The sequence below is a fragment of the Adiantum capillus-veneris genome, chromosome 5, assembly GCF_014529385.1.
Source record: "Adiantum capillus-veneris isolate H3 chromosome 5, ASM1452938v2, whole genome shotgun sequence".
Classification (NCBI taxonomy): Eukaryota; Viridiplantae; Streptophyta; class Polypodiopsida; order Polypodiales; family Pteridaceae; genus Adiantum; species Adiantum capillus-veneris.
The window spans coordinates 158,131,865-158,153,288 of record NC_140935.1 but is presented as its reverse complement, the minus strand read 5'-3'; the positions used below and the strand labels follow the sequence as shown (position 1 = coordinate 158,153,288).

The 21,424-nt window shown below is 42.7% G+C and overlaps 2 long non-coding RNA genes across 2 annotated transcripts; both read right to left on the bottom strand.

Moving 5' to 3' along the window:
- Positions 1–423: 423 nt before the first annotated feature.
- Positions 424–12,071, bottom strand: LOC147458393 (uncharacterized). Its single transcript, XR_015188220.1, has 2 exons — positions 8,540–12,071; positions 424–802 (listed from the first exon to the last, which is right to left on the bottom strand). It is a non-coding gene; the product is annotated as an uncharacterized LOC147458393 (long non-coding RNA).
- A 1,279-nt stretch (positions 12,072–13,350) lies between these two features.
- Positions 13,351–14,076, bottom strand: LOC147458392 (uncharacterized). Its single transcript, XR_015188219.1, has 2 exons — positions 13,985–14,076; positions 13,351–13,896 (listed from the first exon to the last, which is right to left on the bottom strand). It is a non-coding gene; the product is annotated as an uncharacterized LOC147458392 (long non-coding RNA).
- Between the last annotated feature and the right edge of the window lie 7,348 nt (positions 14,077–21,424).

Below are 21,424 nucleotides of genomic sequence, written 5' to 3'. Positions count from 1 at the left end.
TGATGGGCAATTTGAGATTGCCAAATTCAGTGGTTTTAGATTTATTGAAGTCTTGTATCTCGGATCAGAAGACTCAATGGAAAAAGTACTGTGCGCGTATGTCCTACGTGTCAATGCAAGGAACTTGTCGATACACTGTGTGCGAGCCACAAATGGCTCCAAGCACACAACAAACCTAAACTAGTTAGCTCAAAGATGGCGATCGTGTGTCACCCACCGCTCTACGCCTGCTGTCGTGGAGGATTCCTTGCCGCGAAGAAGAAGGAAGACGCCACTACGCCGCGCTCAACAGCTTCACCGCCGCCGTGCCGTCGTCGCAATGCTCGATCGCACTCTCTCTCTCTCTCTCTCTCTCTCTCTCTCTCTCTCTCTCTCTCTCTCGCATACATACACACAAAGAGATGAAGAAGAAAAAGATGGAGATGGAGCAAGAGCACTCTTCAATTGCACAAATGAGAGAATGAGTGAATTTTAGATGTAGTTGACTTTATATGAGCTCGCCGCCCCATTTACACTTGGGCGCCCATGCTTAGCCAACTAATCCTTTGAATGTTCCAGTTAGAGTGCGCCTCTCATCGACGATCACTCTTACCCTTTTTCTATTGGACCGACAAGCCCCGTACCCGACTCTACCAAGTAAATAATACAACGTCCGTCGTAGGTGATAGGGTGTCCGTGAGCTGTGAGGGTTAATATACCCCCCTTCTTGATGTAGATTCCGTCCTTGGAAGCTATTGAGTTGCAGCTCGTTTGTCGAGGTGAAAGAGCATTTGAGATGAATGTCCTTAGCCTTCTTCAGTCACTGCAAAATCAAACAACATTGGCACTGTAATTGCATTCTCATAGGCAATTAAAAAGCATATGCAGTTGTAGGCAGACAATTTGATTGGTAACAGAATTTTAAATCATTTGTCAGTAATAAACATTAAATTGCAATATAATCAAACGCACAAACAATTGTAAAGGTAAAAAATTAAACAAGTCTAAGGTGGTTAATTTAACGATTGAAAAGCACTAAAGATCGACTATTGATACCATGGGTACGCTTCTTAATTTTCTCTGGTCAATTAAGTTGTTTAATCGCGAGAGCCAAGTATTTCATGTTCAAGAGCTGACTAGAGGTTATACGTAGAAGACCTTGTAGTTTACGATAAAAGAAATTTCTCATGAAATCATTGCCTGACTTATTTTCTTTTCTTTGACCCTCCAAAGTCTTTTCACAGTGTTTCAATTTTGATGTGTATGATTATTTTGTATGCCTTGGATTTTTGGCTTTTCAAGGAAAAGCGTCCACACTGGGAACCTCTAGAGCTCTAGTACCATAGGCGATACATGTGAGTGAAGTACCAAATCAAGCTCAGATTTCTCTTTCAGCTTAAGATTTTACATTGTGGTACTTTGACGTTTTTGTTGTTTGTTTGTTTTCAGCATTTTAATTTTATAACTTTGGAGGGTTATATAACATTGTTACCCTCCTCAGACTCATCATACTAGTAAACTCCCTTTATAATACTTAAGCTAAAGGTCAATAGGGACTAAGCCCAATAGAAAGCCCTAGTACATTTCCCACAATGCTGCTTAAATCGGATTAAGAACTTAAGTAACCATTGATTATTAGGAAGACATTCCCCATGGTATTAAGAGACCTAGCTTGGTCAAACTAGCTTAGTCGGACTGCTTGATTTTTAAGCCTAGACAAGTGATTATGACAAAAATTACATTGAATTTAATGTTTGATACTAAACAAAGGCACTGAATATTATGCTACCAATCACAATTAAAGCAGACAAACATGGATGCAAAAAAAATAAGGGGCAATGCTAATGGACAAGAAACACATGTTTGTGTTGATGGTCGTGCTTGATTTTAAGTGTGAACGAGGGAAAGATTCCATGAAGGTCCAAATCCTAACAACAGCAACACGTTCCTATACACACGAGGAAACACAAAGAATACCTCTAAGAGTCACATGAGTGGGAAAAAAGAACTTTGCTAAATCAGTAAACTCTAAAACAGAAACACTTCGATTGTACTAATCCTACCTACCCTCCATCACTTGAGTGATGAGGATCAAAGGTGTTTTATGACATAGGTTCCTATTTCAGTGTACCGAATGTGAATGTGTAGGTCTAGGTCAAATGTTTTGACTTTTATTGTGCATACTCGTTTGCTTATTGCTCTTGCTCTTTATTTTTATTTTTTTGTGAGTATAAGGCTATATATATACATTCCCTAAAATTGGTGATTGAGAGGTCAGGAAAACAAGGGTGAGAGGAAAATAATTCAATAGGCTAACGTGAATGAAGACTTCCCCCCTTCCTTGGATAGATCATACCGTTTGAAATGTGCTTGCCACCCTTTGAAACAAATTGTTCCAGTTGGTAATAGGTGAGGATTTTTGCCATTAGTTTTCTATTACATTAGGTGTCTCGTCGAGTTGCAAGAGCGGTAAAGTACTCTCCCAGGATCGAACTTGAAGTGGTTCATCATGTGATTCTTGAACACTGGGAGGTGTGGATTCCTTTGTAGCTTTATGGAGTTCCACTATTGTAGGTGGAGGCTGTGGAGAAGATTTTACCTCTATGGAAGCATTACATGAGGAGCTAGAAGCTTCATGTGATTTCCCCCTTCCTAAGCTAGGTGGAACAATTGGTTCTTTCTTCGGTACCCAAACTAGCTCTGGAGCAGGTGTGTAGCATTTTGTGATTTTTTTCTTTCGGAGATTGTCAATTCATTTTGGAGCTACAGGATTGGGATCACATAGGTCAGGTGACAAGTAAGAACACAATCTACGTTTTGGCACCCAGATTTGATCATTTCCTTGATAGTATCCTTGGGCTTCTAATAATTTTTTAGGGATCCAATGCAACGTTTCTTTACATTTCTTGGGGCGAGTGCGACGTTTCTTACAAGGCCTCTATTTTTTAGTACTAGCCATGGTCGCTAAAGAAGCTTTAGGGACCCACTTGTATGTTTTCTTCGTTACATTAGGATGAGTCTTGTCAGAAGCTATATGCATTGCTTGTAGCATATTTAAGGATACGGGCATTTCATCCCCCTTAGGTGTTACCCAGGTCGTCCCCCTGTTTCCCCAAGTGTCTATGGTTGATGCTAGGTGGACCCAATCCACATTGTCCGACTCAGTCATCCCAGGTAGTACATCAATATAAGGAGAGTCTTTCCCAAACATCAGTGTCCGATTTACACGTGTAACAATACTGCAATGGGGCCGAGTTAACTGTGGTGTCAGATCTATGATCAATTATAAACCTATTTCCTAGGGGATGTGCTTGACCCATCACAAGATCCACTCGAATGACAGAATCTTGGAACTGCAGATAGACATGGTTTTTAGACCAGTCATATACCATTTTTGCTTCCCTCATGAAAGGACGTCCTAAGATCATCTCCGATGCCACAGTGTGTTTGGAGAAATCCATAACAATGAAGATAATCCTTATTTTATGTCCAAAGACCTTGATCTTGAGATCTTCTAGCATCCCAATAGGTTTAACAATAGACCCATTGGTCATCTTCACTACTATGGTTGTGGTTGCAAGGTGAGGTCTTCTCATAGTTTCCCATCAATTTTTAGTTCACAATGCTAACCCCAGCGCCACCATCAAGGATTTCCTTCACAGTTAATCCCTTAGTAGTTATTGGTATGGTTGCATTGAATTCATCACCCTCAAAGTATTGTCCCAACTTGTTAACAGGTATTTCTATAACAAGGTTCTCATCTAGGTTGGGTTGTGGATTTAAGTGTTCCTCCTCTATTGGCATCTCCCCCACTCCATCCATCTGTGCAAATTGTGGTAGCCCAAACTTTAGTTCTCTATTGAAGAAGGCTCGAAGAGCTGAGACTACCTCGGGGTCTTTATATAGTTTGGACATGATGGTGGTTCTAACTTCTGAAGACATGAAATCCATCAATTTGACAATGTTTAACGACACCTTTTGGCCTTGAGTCCCTTGACGTGGGGAAGATGGGATCTCCATTTCTTCGATAGGATCAAGTAGTCCCTCTGTAAACATTCTTTCCATCAAGAAGTGAGTACGCCCACTTTCCCATGACTTTAAGTCACTTTCTTCTTGGATGACACTAGGTATGGCTAAGGGTCTATGGACTTGGTGAGGTTGTTGTTGCGTCGGGAACACGCTGTCTGTAATCTGGATCTGCTTAGGTGTTGGTTCTAGATTCCTTTGGGTATCTTCTACCAAACTCCTTAATTGCTTGACTCGCTCGATATCCTCTGTAGGGTTTGGATAAGTTCCTATCTTCATCTTGGATCCTTGCCATTGTGGCTCATGAAGATCTTCCTTATTGGTTTCTATCTTAGTGGTTGTTTTGGTCTCCATGGTTTCACCTGAATCAGAATCCTCTTCAGCGTCGTTCATATATACGAGATCGTCACCAGTCCCTATGTTGGTCTTTGAACTAGGGTCTGACTTCGCTGCTTTTTGCGATCTCTTCCTTCGTGTTTTCTTCTTTTTCTAAGATTGAGCAATTGATGCCGTGTCTCTTTTCTCAAGAATATAATTTTGTTTTTGGAACATCGATCGTGTGAGTACGTTTACTAGTACCACATGTGTACTTTGTGATGGCTCCTCGGTAACTTCAATCAAGTTTAATGGCATGATCTTTGGTGCATTTGGATTATTTGGACATTGGGCAATCAAATGATCTATGCCACATTGATTACACATGAGTATCAGCATTGTAGACGTGTTCGCTTGATTGGTTTGCATTAGTGTGGCATTCTTTTGTAGCCTAATAGGACACTCGCTACATGATGTGGACCTCCACACTCATAGGATTGAAGAGGTGGTCTCTTAGCAGTGTAATTGATATTTTGGCCTCTTGCTGTAAGAGCAGCTACTTGATATACAGGTTTGACTTGTCCCCAATAGTCCTCCATGTAGTATTGTGGACTTTCTTCAAGTACATCCATCCCATATGCAATATTAGGATCTATATCTTCCTCACAGCCTTCCAAACAAGCAATAGATGACTCACAACCCACTTAATTCAGTGAAGTGATTCTCGGATGTGGTGGTTGCGGTCCTAGCATTGGAGGTGGTAAAGGTGTTGTTTGAACAACATTTTGGGCCCTAAGGACCATGTGTTGTGCTGTTTGTTCAAGAGGTGGGGCCGGTATCAATGCAGGCACTCGAGGTGTGTCTGTCCATGCTATGGTTGGTCTATTGGCCATCGCGCGCTTAAATACTATGCAATCCTTAGCTTGATGACCATACCTCCCATAGGCATTGCAGTTCCCATTCAGTTTTACTCTAAAAGTAGAGCATTCACTAGTACTATGCGGTCCATAGCATACTGAGCACCATTGTTGCTCCCTTCTTGGATACATATGATTGTTTTGCGGAGCACGATTATCTCTAAGACTCTCTTGAATAGCCTTGGTGAGATCTGCTAAAGTCATCTCAGATATCTTTGCTCCTTAGCAATAGGCTTTAGGGTCATTGGATGATGCACAGATGCTTGTGAGCTAATAGATTTAGACTCAACAGACACTCTTTCTCCTTGAATCATTAAATTATCCTCCAATTGGATCGCATTGGTGGTGACTGCTTTCCAAGTGGTGATACCTCTAATGACTAGGCCATTGTAGATATCCTCATGTCGTAATCCCCGAATGAATCTATCCAGCAATTGGTTATTGTTGAAGCGTTCATTTGGATTACAACGAGAATTCAAATGCTTCAAGCGACTAATAAAGTCTCTCACCGACTCTCCTTCCTCTCGTTGGGTTTTCTGGAGCTGAGAGGCTACACCCCAAAGCACTCCCTCTCGTATGTATTCTTTCAAGAATAGTCTCCTAAGAGTAGGATAAATTGTTTTTTCTTCCACCCTTAGGGTTCTATACCAATCTCCTGCCTTCCAACTTAAGGTTAGGCTTAAAGCATTACTCTTATGCAGGTCATTGTGTTCTCCTAGAGAATCGCATATTTGTTCAAATACTGCGATATGCTTTCTCACATCCCCGTCTCCACTAAATTTTTGTGTGAGCTTGGCTATTTGTACTGCCTTACTTCTAGACTCTCTATCAACCGTGTTACACATATTCTCAGCAATAGATCGACCAATAGCTTGAGCAAATGTTGCCAAGTCACCTAAGTGAGCAGGAACCGTGGGTGAAGGCGCTCCAGAGACTACATGTGGAGTAGGTATTGGCATTGGGCTTGGCGCATAGAAAGCCCTTGGGTTCCACGTTGGGTACGATGTTGTGCCATACGGTGGCCCAAAGTTCATATGTGTTGCCCTAGGCATAGCAGACGTCGAATGTGGCATGCTAATGCTAGCCGGTATAGTCCCATGGATAAGAACTTGGGTGTTGTGGTTGTGAAGAATAGGTAGTTGAAACAATGGGAGGAGTAGGGACTACATGAGTACGATGACCCATAGGTGCACACGATTGGTACACACTTGTAGGTACTATTGCAGGCATTGAGCTACCATGTAGCGGTGCTTTACTAACAAATGAGATCCATGGCGTGTTTCTCGGCATGCCCATCATTGGGGTAGGCATGGTAGCCGTGGTGTCATCAAGGGAAAGATGAGCTAGACTTGGAAAGGTAAAGCTATCACTTGTGGGCTCAGATTGCACTGAGACCCCTGGAGAAACAACATATGGAGGATCCATCGGACTCATTGAGAGAGTCTCCATTTGCGATAAGGTCAGTTGTTTAGCATTTCTTGTATCCAAGAATCTCATGAGATCCGTTGAAGGCATGTTGATCCCCTTGTTCTGTCTCTCTAACTCAATGACCCTATGGATGACCTCACAAACTCTTTGTTGTTGATCTTCCACACTAGTAGCGCCCATTGTGGATTGTAGGACATCTAACCAACCCACGTGATAGGTGTGACCTGTGTATAGGTCGGTCTGAGTTTCCATTTATAGTTCGTACTCCCATTTCTCATTTAAGGATGCTCCATCTAGGATTGAGGTGCTAGGGGTGTCCTTTGAGCTAGATGCAATGTTGCTTTCTAGGGGTTAGCCCTTAGTGATTGCTAAGTCAGGAACACTCGATTACTCTCTTAGCAAAGATATTGACATAGAGGCTTTCGCTTTTAACTCTCTTCGTTGTTCCCCCTTGCGTAAGCTCTCAATTTCCTTTTCCCTCGCTGCAAGGATATACTGCTCAACCTCTTGCACTTAGGCAAGGCTTCTACCATCGGGTAATATGACCTCAGAGGGAAATAACTATGAAGAGTCAGGAGGTGCAGTGAATGAAGTATTCACGTGCACATTCTCTAAGGGTATAGGGTCTACGTTGGTCATGAATAGAGAATTTACTTCCCCACCCCCCTCATTTACATCATTAACTCCATGTTCGGAGCGAGTGGCTCTACTAAAGGTTTCCTTCAGGCAGCTAAGTACGCTCGGCCCGGACCGCGGACCCATGGCATGCATGTCTTGGCTTAAGCTATCGGGATTAGGCATTGGGAACCCTCCATGACGTCGTAGTCAAAGGAAGAGTCACTAGCCGCTATGTTCGGGTCTTCGTTTGTACTACCTTGGGTCCCCGCCGAGGGCCCGGAACCTAAGGTAGGTGGATATTGAGAACTCGCGTAAGTCGAAATTCTCTCTAGTTGCTCCGTCTCTAGCACACGACCAGAGCGCTGATGCATGTACCTTTGACAACCTACAAGCGTCGGCGAATAACCTCGAAGGTTAACCGCTTACTTTTTTAGACGTTTGTTTTCACTCGTTTTTTTATGTTTTTTAATATTTTTGGATGTTCGATTTTTTTTATTAAAGTGTGTGATAGCTCAAAACGAACGTATCTCTCAGAGGGCAGCGGTGTGCTTTACAGCACAACGTTCGGTCACTTGAAGCTCCGTTGGTCCTCAAAAAATCGATTTTTAGCGACGTGTGAAGCTAAAATTCGTAATTTTATAAGGCGACTGAAGCCTAAGCCTGAGCGTGAGCTTGGGCTTGGGTCTAAAAGATATTCCCGATCGCGGTCCTACCTTTAAATTTTATTTTTTTTAAATTTTATTATTATTATTATTATTATTTTAAAGGATAAAATCTTCGTAGCCTGCGCGAGAGCACACACACACTCTACCTTCCTACTTCCAACTAATACACCTACTGTTACACACTAACACACTCTATTAGCTCTCACAGATCTACTTCCTACATACTGTACATTACATTACACAGAACTAACAACCTTAATACTAACACCTTACACAGAGAAAAACACAGTACCTTTGGAAACTCCATTAACAAAAAAAATACAAAGTAGTAACACAAAATCCTTCTTCTCAACACACACACCCTCCTTCCTTACCTTTCCTACAATTGAAATTGCACCACAAAAGAAGCACAGAGTGCCATTCAAGCTTAGTGTATGGCATTCCCCAACAACGGCGCTAAAAATGTGCACGTATGTCGCACGTGTCAATGCAAGGAACTTGCCGATACACTGTGTGCGAGCCACAAATGGCTCCAAGCACACAACAAGCCTAAACTAGTAAGCTCAAAGATGGTGATGGTGTGTCACTCACCGCTCTACGCTTGCTGTCGTGGAGGATTCCTCGTCGCGAAGAAGGGAGACGTCGCTACGCTGCGCTCAACCGCTTCACCACCGCTGTGTCGTCGTCGCAATGCTCGATCGCACACTCTATCTCTCTCTCCCTCTCTCTCTCTCTCTCTCTCTCTCTCTCTCACGCATACACACACACACACAAAGAGATGAAGATAAAGAAGATGGAGCAAAGGCACTCTTCAATTGCACAAATGAGAGAATGAATGAATTTTAGGTTTAGTTGACTTTTATATGAGCTCGTCGCTCCATTCACACTTGGACGCCCATGCTTAGCCAACTAATCCCTTGAATGTTCCAGTTAGAGTGCGCCTCTCATCGACGATCACTCTTATCCTTTTCTTATTGGACCGACAAGCCCGGTACCTGACTCTACCAAGTAAATAATACAACGTCCGTCGTAGGTGATAGGGTGTCCGTGAGCCATGAGGGTTAACAAGTACTTACCTTTGGTGGAATTTGCTTACAATAACACGATACACTCTTCGACGGGGAAGGCGCCATTTGAGATTGTTGAAGGTGCTGTGAATATTCGACCCTTCCTAAGCACGAAAGATAAGATCTTTGAAGCGGATGAATATACGCAAGACTTGGATACGGCTTTTGTCAAGGTTCGCGAGACTTTGCAGAAGTCTCAAGAACGACAGAAAAAGGCAACGGATCGCCATCGCCGCGACTTGAAATTGAAGGAGAATGATTGGGTGCTCTTACATTTTGAGAAGGCACGCCTAAGAAAGAAAAAGGGAAAGTAGAGGGTTTTTCCAAAGCTTAGTATGGGATACTACGGACCTTTCTAGATTAATGAAGATAAATGATGTCTCCTTTCGATTGAAACTGCCAGATACTTGGAGGATTCACAATGCATTGCATGTGAGTCTCTTGAAACCTTTTAAGGGTGATGTGCCTGATGATGGGGAGCCTGATGAGCAACCCGAAGTGGAAGAAAACGAGGAGATCCTTGTTCTTGAACAGATTTGGCACATAAGGATACGAAGACTAAAGGTAAAGTCCGAAGGTGGTTCTTGGTTAAGTTCAAGAACTATACTGCATTGGATGCGAAGTGGATGGAGGAGGAGGACCTAGCAGATACTCCTCGGTGTGAAACTTTACCTCGATGCTTTGATTTAACATAGTCTACTCCAAACGGAACCCAGAATTCAGCTTGGCCGGAGATCTGGTGCAGTGAGATGCACAAGAGGGGAGTCACTCCACTCCTTTGTCAACAAATGCCTTGATTTTGATACTAAAGTCACTGATGTCTCTTTGAGCTTCAGGGATACTGAGAGCTGACAGCATTCTCGTGGATGACTTTATGAAATGGAATTCCTGATAATGATACTGATTTGTTCTTAACTTCTTTTGAGTGCAAGAACTGATAGATGAAATGGCTGCAGCATTTTGGTTTGATTGATCTCGAATAGACATGGTTGCAATAGGGGTTAGTCAATCGGACATCGATGAGGTTCCGATTGGAACTAGAAGTGATTGCTAGCTACATTGTTGATAAATCATGGTCTAAGATCCGAATGAATGTTGAATGTCATGTGATGTCCTGCAATGTCTAGTGATGTCGTGTGATGTGACTATCGATTTGGTACATGTGCTAGATGTGTGTTCCTAGTATATAGGTACTAACTGTCAGTGTCTGCTAAGACAGTTTATGGCTTTTGTCGGTTTTGCAAGCGTAATCGTGGTCGATTACAATGCTTTCAAGAGGGGGGTATATCACAAAGTGATGACGTGACTACCAGTAGCAAAACCCCTAATTTCTACCAGAAACCCTACAAATCTTGTAAACCCTAATTTTTGCCAAAAACCCTAATTTTCAAAAAACCCTAATTTTTAGAAACCCTAATCCTAATTGCTGGCTGAAATCCTAAAATGGCTAGAAACCCTAAAAGCAGGAGGCCATGCCACGTGACAGAAGTGTATGAATATTTTCAGAAATCACGGAGATGAAAATTTTATTTTTATTTTTTTTTAGCGACGCAAATCCCAGCTTTTGGCTACGCTTTGGAAGATAGAGAGAGAGAAAGGCACAATTGCTTTATTTTGCTCTCATTGAGAGAGAAAGAGAAACTGCTTTTGAACTGAGAGTTTTTGGGGCTCTCCTTTTGGGCATCCCTTGTAATCTTTTATATACACGGTTTAGAGCTCACTCTGCAGAGCATCTGGACGCACAGTCTGAGAGTGAAACCCTAACCGCTATTTGTACTCTAACATTGATTTTAATGCATAAAGAAATACCGAAAGGGATGTCAGTCTTTGGGGCCAATATCTCTAGGCACAGAACTCCGTCGGGCCAGTGCAAATCTATTATGATCTGTGAATTGTTTTGAAGTGGTTATTTGGTGCTGTCGCGATTGATTCTTGACTTGGAGTGTCCCAAGTCTGTTACAGAGAGTAACCGAGTAGGAGCGGAGACAAGCTGAGGTGAAGAGTTTGCATGGGTCAGGAGCGGGAAACATAAAAGGTGGATGCAACACATGTCGGTAGTTGTTGTGGGCACTCTCTAGAAAGTTGTGATGAACTTTTAAAAACACAACAAGGGGATAGCGAGGATGGCCGAAGGAAGGATTTGCCAATGCATGGAAGCCTGAATCCCTCCTCCTATTATATAAGTATAGATGTTGTGCTATGTATGTAGGAAGGAACACGTAGAGACTATTTGTTGCCACACTCTTGCATTTGCACCATCTCCTACTGCTCTCTCTCTCTCTCTCTCTCTCTCTCTCTCTCTCTCTAAGCGGGCAATAAGACAATCATCAATGGTACTACCAAGCCCTAGCTCTCCTTCTGAAGATGTCAATGAGATGAGATCATTAACAATGCTTCCTTAGCAGAGGACGTGGATCCTTTGTTGCACAAATGATATGGAGCTGGTAGTGATATTGATGCAAAGGTTGCACAAATAAACACTACAAAAAGTGCTCTCCCATCGGAGAAACACCATGAAGCAAGGTTGCCTGATCTGGGTGGACCCTCATCACCAGTGACCACTACTTGAGGACTTGAGTTAACGAGGCAGACAAGGTTGATGCTGCAGCAAGCTGCTGTGAAGAGTTGTGCACGGGTCAGGAGCGGGTATTCAGCACTTCTGCTACCGATTCAAAAATACAACAGATGGGAATATGGGCTAGTTTACAAAACAAAAAAAAAATAACTCTAGCAGCTCGTCCTCTTCGCTAATTCTCATTCCAGATCAGCGATGCCTAGGTTTGAGATGATAATCTTCATTTGGTCAGAAAAGTCTGATCTGTGGCGTATTCCCTAAGTAGCCCAGCTGCAATATTGCCAAATATCGCCCACCAGCTACAATTGCCAATGTCAATCTTGATCACGGTCCCTCAGCAGCCTGCCGCTCAGCCTTGCAATCATGAAAATAGTATTGGAGCTCCCTAGCGGACTGGCCCAAATAGTCAATTGTGACAAAGGAGGAGGGAGGAGGGGCCAAGGAAAATAGGGTTGAAGAAGTAGGAGCATCAAGAGGAGAAGGCCTTGCAAAGAGAGGAGGTGTAGCCTCTCTCACAGGCACAAAACCACGTCCAAGTGGACCTTCTACTTGGTGAAGATTGGACATAGGTGCAGATGGGACCCCGGCCGGATTGAAGGCAAAAGAGGATGCCATTGTTGATGTGTTGTGTATGTTGGAAGGAAACATGCAGAGAGAATTTTTTATGTTGCACTCGCACCATCTCTCTCTCTCTCTCTCTCTCTCTCTCACAGCAGAAAGTAAGACAGTCATCAATGCTACTACCAAACCCTATCTCTCCTTCTGAAGATGTTAGAGGAGAGGATAATGAGATCATTAACAATGGTCCCGTATAAGCCGAGAACGTGGCTCCTTTGTCCCACATATGATCTGGAGATATTGGAAGCTCTTCTAGTAGAGATACCAATGCAAAGGTTGCACAAATAAAGACTACCAAAAGTGCTCTCTGATCGGAGAAACGACACGAAGCAGAGTTGTCTGTCAGGGTGGACCCTCGTCACCACTACTTGATCTGAGGTAACGAGGTTGGCAAGGTTGATGATGTGGCAAGCATGAGGACCTAAGAGTAGACGAAGGGTTAGGTTGTGATCAGGTGTGCAATGTGCACACCCAAAGGCGAGTAGGAGCATAGCCAAGTTGAGGAGAAGGGTTGTGCACGGGTCAAGAGCAGGTAACATTAAAGGTGGATGCAACACACGACCGAAGCCGTTGTGGGCACTCTCTACAAAGTTGTAACAAATAGAGCACGGCAAGGGGATAGAGAGGATGGCCGGAGGAAGGATTTGCCAACATGTGGCAGCTTGAATCCCTCCTCCTATTATATAAGTATAGAAGATAGATAGTCAATACTTCATACCTAACTCCCGTAGCCGTTGTGGGCACTCTCTACAAAGTTGTGACGAACTCTTCAGAACACGACAAGGGGATAAAGAGGATGGCCGGAGGAAGGATTTGCCAACACGCCTATTATATAAGTATAGATAGATAGTCAATACTTCAAACCTAACTCCCATAGATCAAATGTATGCCTAATTCCTTTCTTCACTAAAAGGCTTGTTTTTAAAAAGGAGAAAACACGATGAAGACATCACTTGGGCATTCAAACCAAGGGTTTATTTAAATGCTTACAAGCGAGACCATTAAGTATCTATGCGAAAAAACCTTCAAAAATAGAAATTTATGCCTTCCTCTCTTCCCTTAAAAGGCATGTTTTCATATACCAAAACAATTTTGGCAAAAAAAAAAAAACACAAAACCTGTTTTCTTTTTTGCAAAACTCAGAATAGCAAGCATAGTAAATTAGCACACCAAAAAATTACAACACTATGCCATGCTCAAACCAAGCCATGGCACCATAGACTGTCCCAAGATACAATGCCTGCCACAAAACATCACCCTAGATACATTGGCTAAAAGGTGCAACCCATCACACAAACCAGCAGTACCCAAACCCAAAAAAAAATAGCGGCTAACAAGGGAGCCACCCCACCAATCTCATCTCCAAAAACTGAGCTACATACCTCATACGACTGCATAAGGGGGGAGAAGAAGGCTCCACCACCTTGCAAACAAAGCTTGCATTCTTAACCCGGGGATGCCACCGGAGAGGCTACTGTTGCCATCCAAGAACCCCCCCATCACCGACCACAAGTATCAATACTAAGAGATCCATAAAGCATCACCCTTACCGTTCGCCAACGATCGCGGCCACCTTTCTGAGCCTTGGTAGCCACCCGCCACCCAAATACACTGAGAAGCTCCACCCCACGATCCCAAGTCCTCCAACAGCGCAGCTTCAACGGCCCTTCTACAAGATTTCATTGGCCCTGCAAAAGCACAAAGCATTGTCACACAAGACGAGAAGGCACAAAACATTCTTACACAAGACGAGAAAGGCACAAAACAAGAACTTACTTTTGTGAAAATGTTTGTTACTTCGCCACAACTTGAGGTCAACTTAGAATAGAGAGAGGGGAACTTAAGTTCTCAAAGGTACTTCCCTTTCCTCGAAACGCACTTACACTCTTTGGTTTAGAGTTTTTGAACTAAATCAGACCACAAGAAGATTTAGAAATTTTCTCATGTAGGAAAACGGAGTCTTTTCCAGTGTTTTTCATACAATGAATAACATCATGAGCTTCTGCTCGAGAGGCTCCGTATACCTAGCTAGGTATGCGGTGCAGAAGCTCATGATGTTGAGGTAAGTCACAATGTGGGAATTCTTGTGAGAATTTGTCCAAAACTTCTTGTGGACACACCTCCACAATCAGACACACCTCCATAGAGAGGAGGCCAACATTACTGCAATAAAATTGAGATTCAACGCTTTCTCATTTTGAGAAGTTGGCTCCTGCAAAGCTTAGCCAATCACAAATTAGAAGCATAATTGATAGCCTTGTGGCATGTGTCCCCCTTTACCCTTTTGTGAGAGCTTTAGGTAATTAAATAATTCATCAAAACTCTCATTGGACCTTTTTGTCTTTTGGCCAATAGGAATCATGCAAGCCATTGGGCTGTTGGATGCTCATTGGACCCCTCGGTAGACTGTCCAATAGTCTTTTGGGGAGCTTAATTTCTATTGGTTCTTTTATCAAAGATTTTTTAAATTGATTAGACTAAATTTACTCTAGCCTAATTTTTATTGGTCCACCTCTATGGCCATCCAATAGGATTTGAGGGGAAATTGGGAGCAGCTGGGCTAGGAGCCTCACATGTGTCGAGTATTCCCTTTCTATAAAGGGGGAGCTTTGGAGTGTGTCTGTGTGTGTGTTTCTCTCTCATCCCCTACAATAAGGGCTTGCCCCCTCCTTCCTAGGGATGTGGGAGGACTTTTTAGTCTTCCCATGACCATCCAATATTTCCCTTACTTTGGCCTTTGGACAATACAATTAAAATTATGAACTTTAGCCTATGGAAGTCTTAATGGGGTTGAACCTTAGGTCTTCTAAGCCCCATTGAAGCACATTGCTCTTTTGCAAACTGTCCCCCTTTGGATCCCTATTTTCCCACATTTGGATTCCTGAGAGAGAATTGGCAGCCTTACCAATATTCTAGATTTTACTCCCCTAGTACTTCCCCATATTAAATGATCGGTTTAACATGAGAAAATTGTTTGGGAGTATTAGATATTAGTTTTTATGATATTACTTCTCTTCATAAATCATAGTCGTTCTCGACTATGAGGTAGAGAAGATAAAGCCTAGTCATTACTCCTTTTGCTAGCGGGTAGAGGATCCCTATTTACCCTACGACACCGTTCCAGAATGGATGACTAATCCATTTGGTGCTTGAGAGCGTTAGCTGCCGCAAGCATGTCTACACATTAGTCCATATCAATCTTCCATAGTAGAGTGACAAGCTTTACTTGGTGTTCGAGAGACATCGTCTCCACAAACATGATCCTAAGCATGCATACTCATTGACATTTGTGCACAATAAAGAAAAGAGAGTCTTATAAGACAAAAACTTTGTTCATTTAAACATAATTACATTTGCTTATACTAGAAATCATTGTAAGCATTGACAAGGTTCAGGTTATCCTTTAATTGTATTCCTTGCATCCATCTAGCATCTTCAAAAGGATAATTTTTAAACTTGATAAGATATCATCGGATAGTCTTACCGCCTCGTAATACCTTGTCTTTGTGGTGGAGAATGGACTTGGGCTACGACATCTCTTCTTGGTCCTCGATCTCCGGTGGGTCTTCAATAATTGCTTCTTAAGGTGGCTCTCCTTTGTAAGGCTTTAGTAGGCTCACATGGAAAGCATTTTGTATGGACTTTTGCCTTTGCTGAGAGATGGATATATCATCCTTAATCTTTTGGAAAGATTCTTGCAGGTCTCGGATATATTCATCTGCAGCAAAGATCTTCCCATGTACCTTGAGTAGCAGGGGACTTTTCAATCTTCCCTCGATGACCTCAAAAGGTGCCTTTCCCGTTGAAGTATGTACAATGTTATTGTAGGCATACTCCAATAAGGGTAAGTAATTCTCCCATTGGGACTTTTGATCTACTTCTGTGACATAAGATTTTAGTAGATCAAGAACGGTTAGGTTAGCTATTTCACTTTGGCCATCCGTTTGGGGATGATAGGCCGAAGAGAAGTTTAGTCTTGTACCTAAATTCTCAAAGAGACCCTTCCAAAAATTATTGGTCATTCTAGGATCTCTATCCGGCACTATAGACATTGGCAAGCCATGGTGTTTGAAGATTTGTGATATAAAGAGGGTTGCCATTTGATAGGCCTTGATAGTCTTTCTAACAGGTATGAAATGTGCTTGTTTGCTAAACCTGTCGACTATTGTCCATATTCCCATATTCCTATGGATAGACTTTGGCAATCCAAAGATAAAATCCATGGATATGCTCTCCCATGGTGAATTAAGGTTTGGCAATGGTTGAAGCAATCCAGGTTGCTTCCCTCTATCAAACTTTTTCTTTTGGCATACCACACATTTTGAAACATACTCTTGTATGTTTGCCTTCATGGCAGGCCAATAGAAATATGTTTCTATCCCTTTTAGTGTAGACTGAATCCCACTATGCCCCGCATAAGGAGGAGCTTGAGATTCATACATTACTTTCTCACATAGTGAGTTAGTAACGCGTAGTCTATTGCCATAAAGAAGATAACCATCTTGTAGGGTAAATGGTTCTTCCTTCTTCCCTAGTGCAAGGACTGAAATCACATCTCTAAAACTGGGATCAATAGTGTACTCATCTATCCTAGAAGATAGATCATTGTGAGTTTCTATGGATACCGCATTCACTCTCGGTCGTCTTGAGAGTGCATCGGCCACTTGATTATGCTTGCTAGCAATGTGAGCAATATGAAAATGAAATTGCGAAAGGAAATTTGCCCACCTCATTTGTTTGTTGGAGAGCTTGGTCTGCGTCATGAAGTACTTAAGGCTTTTGGTGATCCGTTCGCAGAATGAAAGGAGTCCCCAGTAAAGAGTGCCTCCACGAGTCTAGAGCATGTAAAAATGCTAAGAGTTCCTTCTCATATATGCCTAGAGCTTGCTCAACAAGATCAAGCCTTTGACTTTCATAGGCTATGGTGTGCCCTTCTTGGAGCAAAACAGCTCGAAGGCAATCACCACAAGCGTTGCATTGGACCTCAAATGTCAGGACAAGGGTACTGTACCCTAAGAACTAGGATAGTCATGGACTACGGCCAAGGGTCGGGCTAGGTAGTGTGGACAGGGGATCCGTCTAGGGCAAGGGGCTAGGAGCCCGCCTATATAAAGGGAGGTTGGGAGGAGGATCCTAGAGTCTAGTTCCTAGTTCTTACACTGGTATCAAAGCTTAGGAGTCTCTGACACTCTCTCTCTCTAGGCGTGGTCTCTTTAGATCCCTAAAAGCAAGCTATTTTGGTGAGAACCGTGGCTTTTTGGGGGCTTTTCCAAAATTAGACAGTTTTTTTCCAAAACGGGACGCCTTTCCCATTTGGGAACTGAGTGTATGGTGCATGAAATCGAGAGGTTCCTTGCTTGGAGGGGGCGCCATGGGGAAGTAGAGCAGTGTGTTATCACCTTTAGGCCATAACCGACCTCGGCTAGCCTCCCCTTCATCATCTTCGGCCTCGCAGTTCTGAGAATGTTGTTGCTCGTTTTTTTTTGCTTCATAACTTGTGATTTTCACACTTGTGAGGCCTTTGGCCATTAAATTTAGGCCTTGGCCACTGTAAGAAGCCTTTCCCACAGGGAATTCAGCAAGTTAAAAGCGGTGAAGCAAGCCAAAGCAAAACAAGCAAGGAAAACTCTCGGCTTCAAGTTGAATTTCCCGAGGTCGGACGTCAACGCTTCCAACAATTAAGCTTCGACTCAAAGGAAAAGCTTCAACCATACATAGTGGGGAGTTCAATTTCAATTAAGCTTCGACTCAAAGGTAAAGCTTCAACAATATACGGGGCGGAGTTCGATTAAGTGCTACGACGACTCACTGCTACGACGCGGAGTTCGCTATACTTTGCAATTGCTACCAACATCAGGTATTTTTCCTGAGTACTTCTTACACTGCACTGTGTAGCCATAGATTCGGATATCAACATGACATTCAATTTTGAGCAAAGTACTCCCGATCCTGCCAATGATGGCTCGTGGACAGATACTCTCAAGGAGAGTACCCGCGATGCTACGGCAGGAGAAGATACTTATGAATTGCTCGATATTCAGGAATTTCGTGCACTTCAGACACGCATGACAGTCATGGATGAAAATTTTAAGGCTTTAAATGAAAATGTTACTAAACTTTCCACTTTATTCATTCAATTGATGCAACAGCAGACTAAGAGTCCGGCTGACACCCACATGCATGAGCACGTTGGAACACAAGGGCAAGGCCCAATTAATGAAACACTGCATACTCTCACTGCCAAAGAGGTAGATGATTTGTTGAAGAATTTCAAACCACCAGTTTTCAAAGGCGAAGACCGGGATCGCAATAAGGATGCAGTGAACATCTTTCTCAGTAAATCAGATGGAATTCGCGCCTTACGGCGAACTCCGGATGCAGTAAGAGCTCTGCAAACGAGCTTAACTCTACAAGGCAAGGCCTACAAATGGTGGATGTCTCTCAAGGAGAAGAACATCATACCACAGAGTTGGAAAGCCTTTGAATGAATGTTTAGCAAGGATTTTTTTCCTACAAACGAGGCCGATCAGAATTGGACCGCTTGGGACACGTATTCCATGTGCCAATTTCCGTCACTCCTTGAATATATCTCTCACTATAGGGACGTCATCCTCAAGTTGGAAAGATTGGATACCTTTCAACAAGTACGAGGATTCATACAAGGTCTGACTCCAGAACTTAAGAAGTATGTCAATCCCAGGACCCTAAAACACTTGAGGAAGCCATAGTGAAAGCACATATTCATGATGACCCTAATGATAAGAAAACACATAACAGTAACGTGCCTGCTAGTACACATAGTAACACACGCACTCAGTATGGGCACAATAAAAGAAAATTTATAGTTGCTAATTCAGATGCATCTAAAAAACCCAAGGGGTCCAGGGGTCCTCTCTCCCCTGAGGATTTTGATAAGTCCAAGAAAGAGAAGCTATGTTTTCAATGCTTAGGAAGAGGACATGGCAAAAAGGATTGTCCCAAGGGGAAATCTGCTGCCCAGGGGAAGGAGAAAGCAGTGCACATGGTGCAACTACTTCCTCTCGAGTCTTCCTCCAAGTTCTCTACAATGGAAGTAACACATACTGAGGTGGTGCATGAATGCTGTCTCACAGCTTCCATGTGGCAACAGACCTTTGGACCACATGAGTTAGTATGTATGCACGGATATCTGCAAGGGCACAAGGTGCGCATCTTGGTAGATGACGGTGCTACGCACAATTTCATCAATTGTGGATTGGTGAAAAAGCTCAAACTGCCTCAAACTCCGAGTACCCACCGCTACAAGGTAGCAATGATGAATAGACATGATAGTGAATATGGGATACTCAATGGCGAGTTGTTCCATTGGAAGTACAAGGGTACTCTACTTGTTTGGATTTTCAAGTTATGAACATGGAAAGGGCTGATGTGGTTCTTGGTAGGGAGTGGTTGCATAGCCTAGGACCATCACTGAAGCGTAGCTATGAGCACAATAGTTTGATGTTCGATTCCCATGGCACACATGTGTTGTTGTTAGGATTAGGAGAAAAGGATATACCATCATCACCACTGATTTGTACTGCCGAGCTTGTGCAACTCGTTTCTGATAATGAAATAGAACAGGTTTTCTTGTGTTACTCACTGTCTCATTTTCTTTCTAACATTGAGTCTGTTGCACATTCCTCAACGCCGCATACTTCTCTCTCCTCTATTCCACCAATTTCTAATTCTACACAAGCAAACGTTGCTAATCAGTTACAAAAATTGTTAAAGGAATTTCAAGATGTTTTTCCTGATGATTTGCCATCAGGTTTACCACCGACACGCTCAGTGCAACATGGCATTGACGTGACTGCAGGCTGTAAACTTGTTAGTAAACCACCTTACCGTATGAGTTACTCAGAGGCTGCTGAGGTGGAATGTCAGCTTGCTGACTACCTTAGCAGAGGGTTTATACAACCTAGTTCTTCACCATGGGCTTCGCCTATACTTTTGGTGAAGAGAAAGGACGACAGTATGCGCATGTGCGTAGACTACTGGGGCTTAAATGCGGTTACAGTTAAGAACAAATACCCATTGCCAAGAGTCGATGAGTTATTTGATAAGCTAACTCTCATAAACGAATTTTTTCAAAAATTGACTCGAGGTCAGGATATCACCAAGTCCGTATTTGGCTTGCTGATATACCTAAGACTGCATTTCGAACACGGTTTGGACATTACGAGTTTTTGGTGATGCCCTTTGGGTTAACCAATGTGCCCGCGACATTCATGACACTTATGGATAGTGTCTTGAAACCATATTTGGGCAAATTTTTCATTGTGTTCCTCGATGACCTTCTAGTTTATAGTGCTTCTGAAGAAGAGCACTTACAACATCTCAGGCAGGTGTTTGAGTTGTTACGTGCAAACAAGTTATATGCCAAGGAATCTAAATGTGATTTTCTCAAGGAAGAAATTCATTATTTAGGGCATGTTATTTCAGCTAATGGCCTATACATGTATCAATCCAAAGTGGATACCATCTGGAAATGGCCACCTCCTAAAGATCTAGAAGAATTACAGATCTTTTTAGGCTTCGCAGGTTTTTACCGAAGGTTCGTTAAAAACTATGCTCACCTTGTTGTACCTATGACGGACCAACTAAAAGGCAAAGGTAAGGCTTTTCAGTGGGGTTCCGCTCAACAACAGAGTTTTGAAACACTCAAAGATGCATTAGCTACAGCTCCTATATTGGCTATTGTAGATCCTTTAAAACCATTCGTTTTGGAAACGGACGCTACTGACCGTGCTATTGGAGCAGTCCTGTTACAAGACGGACGACCAATTGCATTTGAAAGTAAGAAGTTGGATGCAGCTCAGTAGAATTATTCTGCTTACGAACGTGAACTCTATACAATAGTGTCTGCCTTAAAGACATGGCGTCACTATTTGTATGATGCTCAGTTCGAGATTTTGTTTGACCATGAAAGCATCAAATGGTTTACACAACAAACAAATTTAAAGGGTCAAAAAGCCAGGTGGGGCCGAGATCCTTCAGGAATATGACGCCAAGTTAAGGTATCGCAAAGGCCGATACAATATAGTGGCAGACGCTCTCAGTCGAATGCCAGAGATCAATTCGCTCTTGTTCACGGAACTTCATAGTGAATTTTTAGAATCTCTCAAGGGCAAATATGAGCAAGATGACACATATTCCAAAGTGTGGAGCCATGTTCAAAAGAGAGATCCTTCTCAC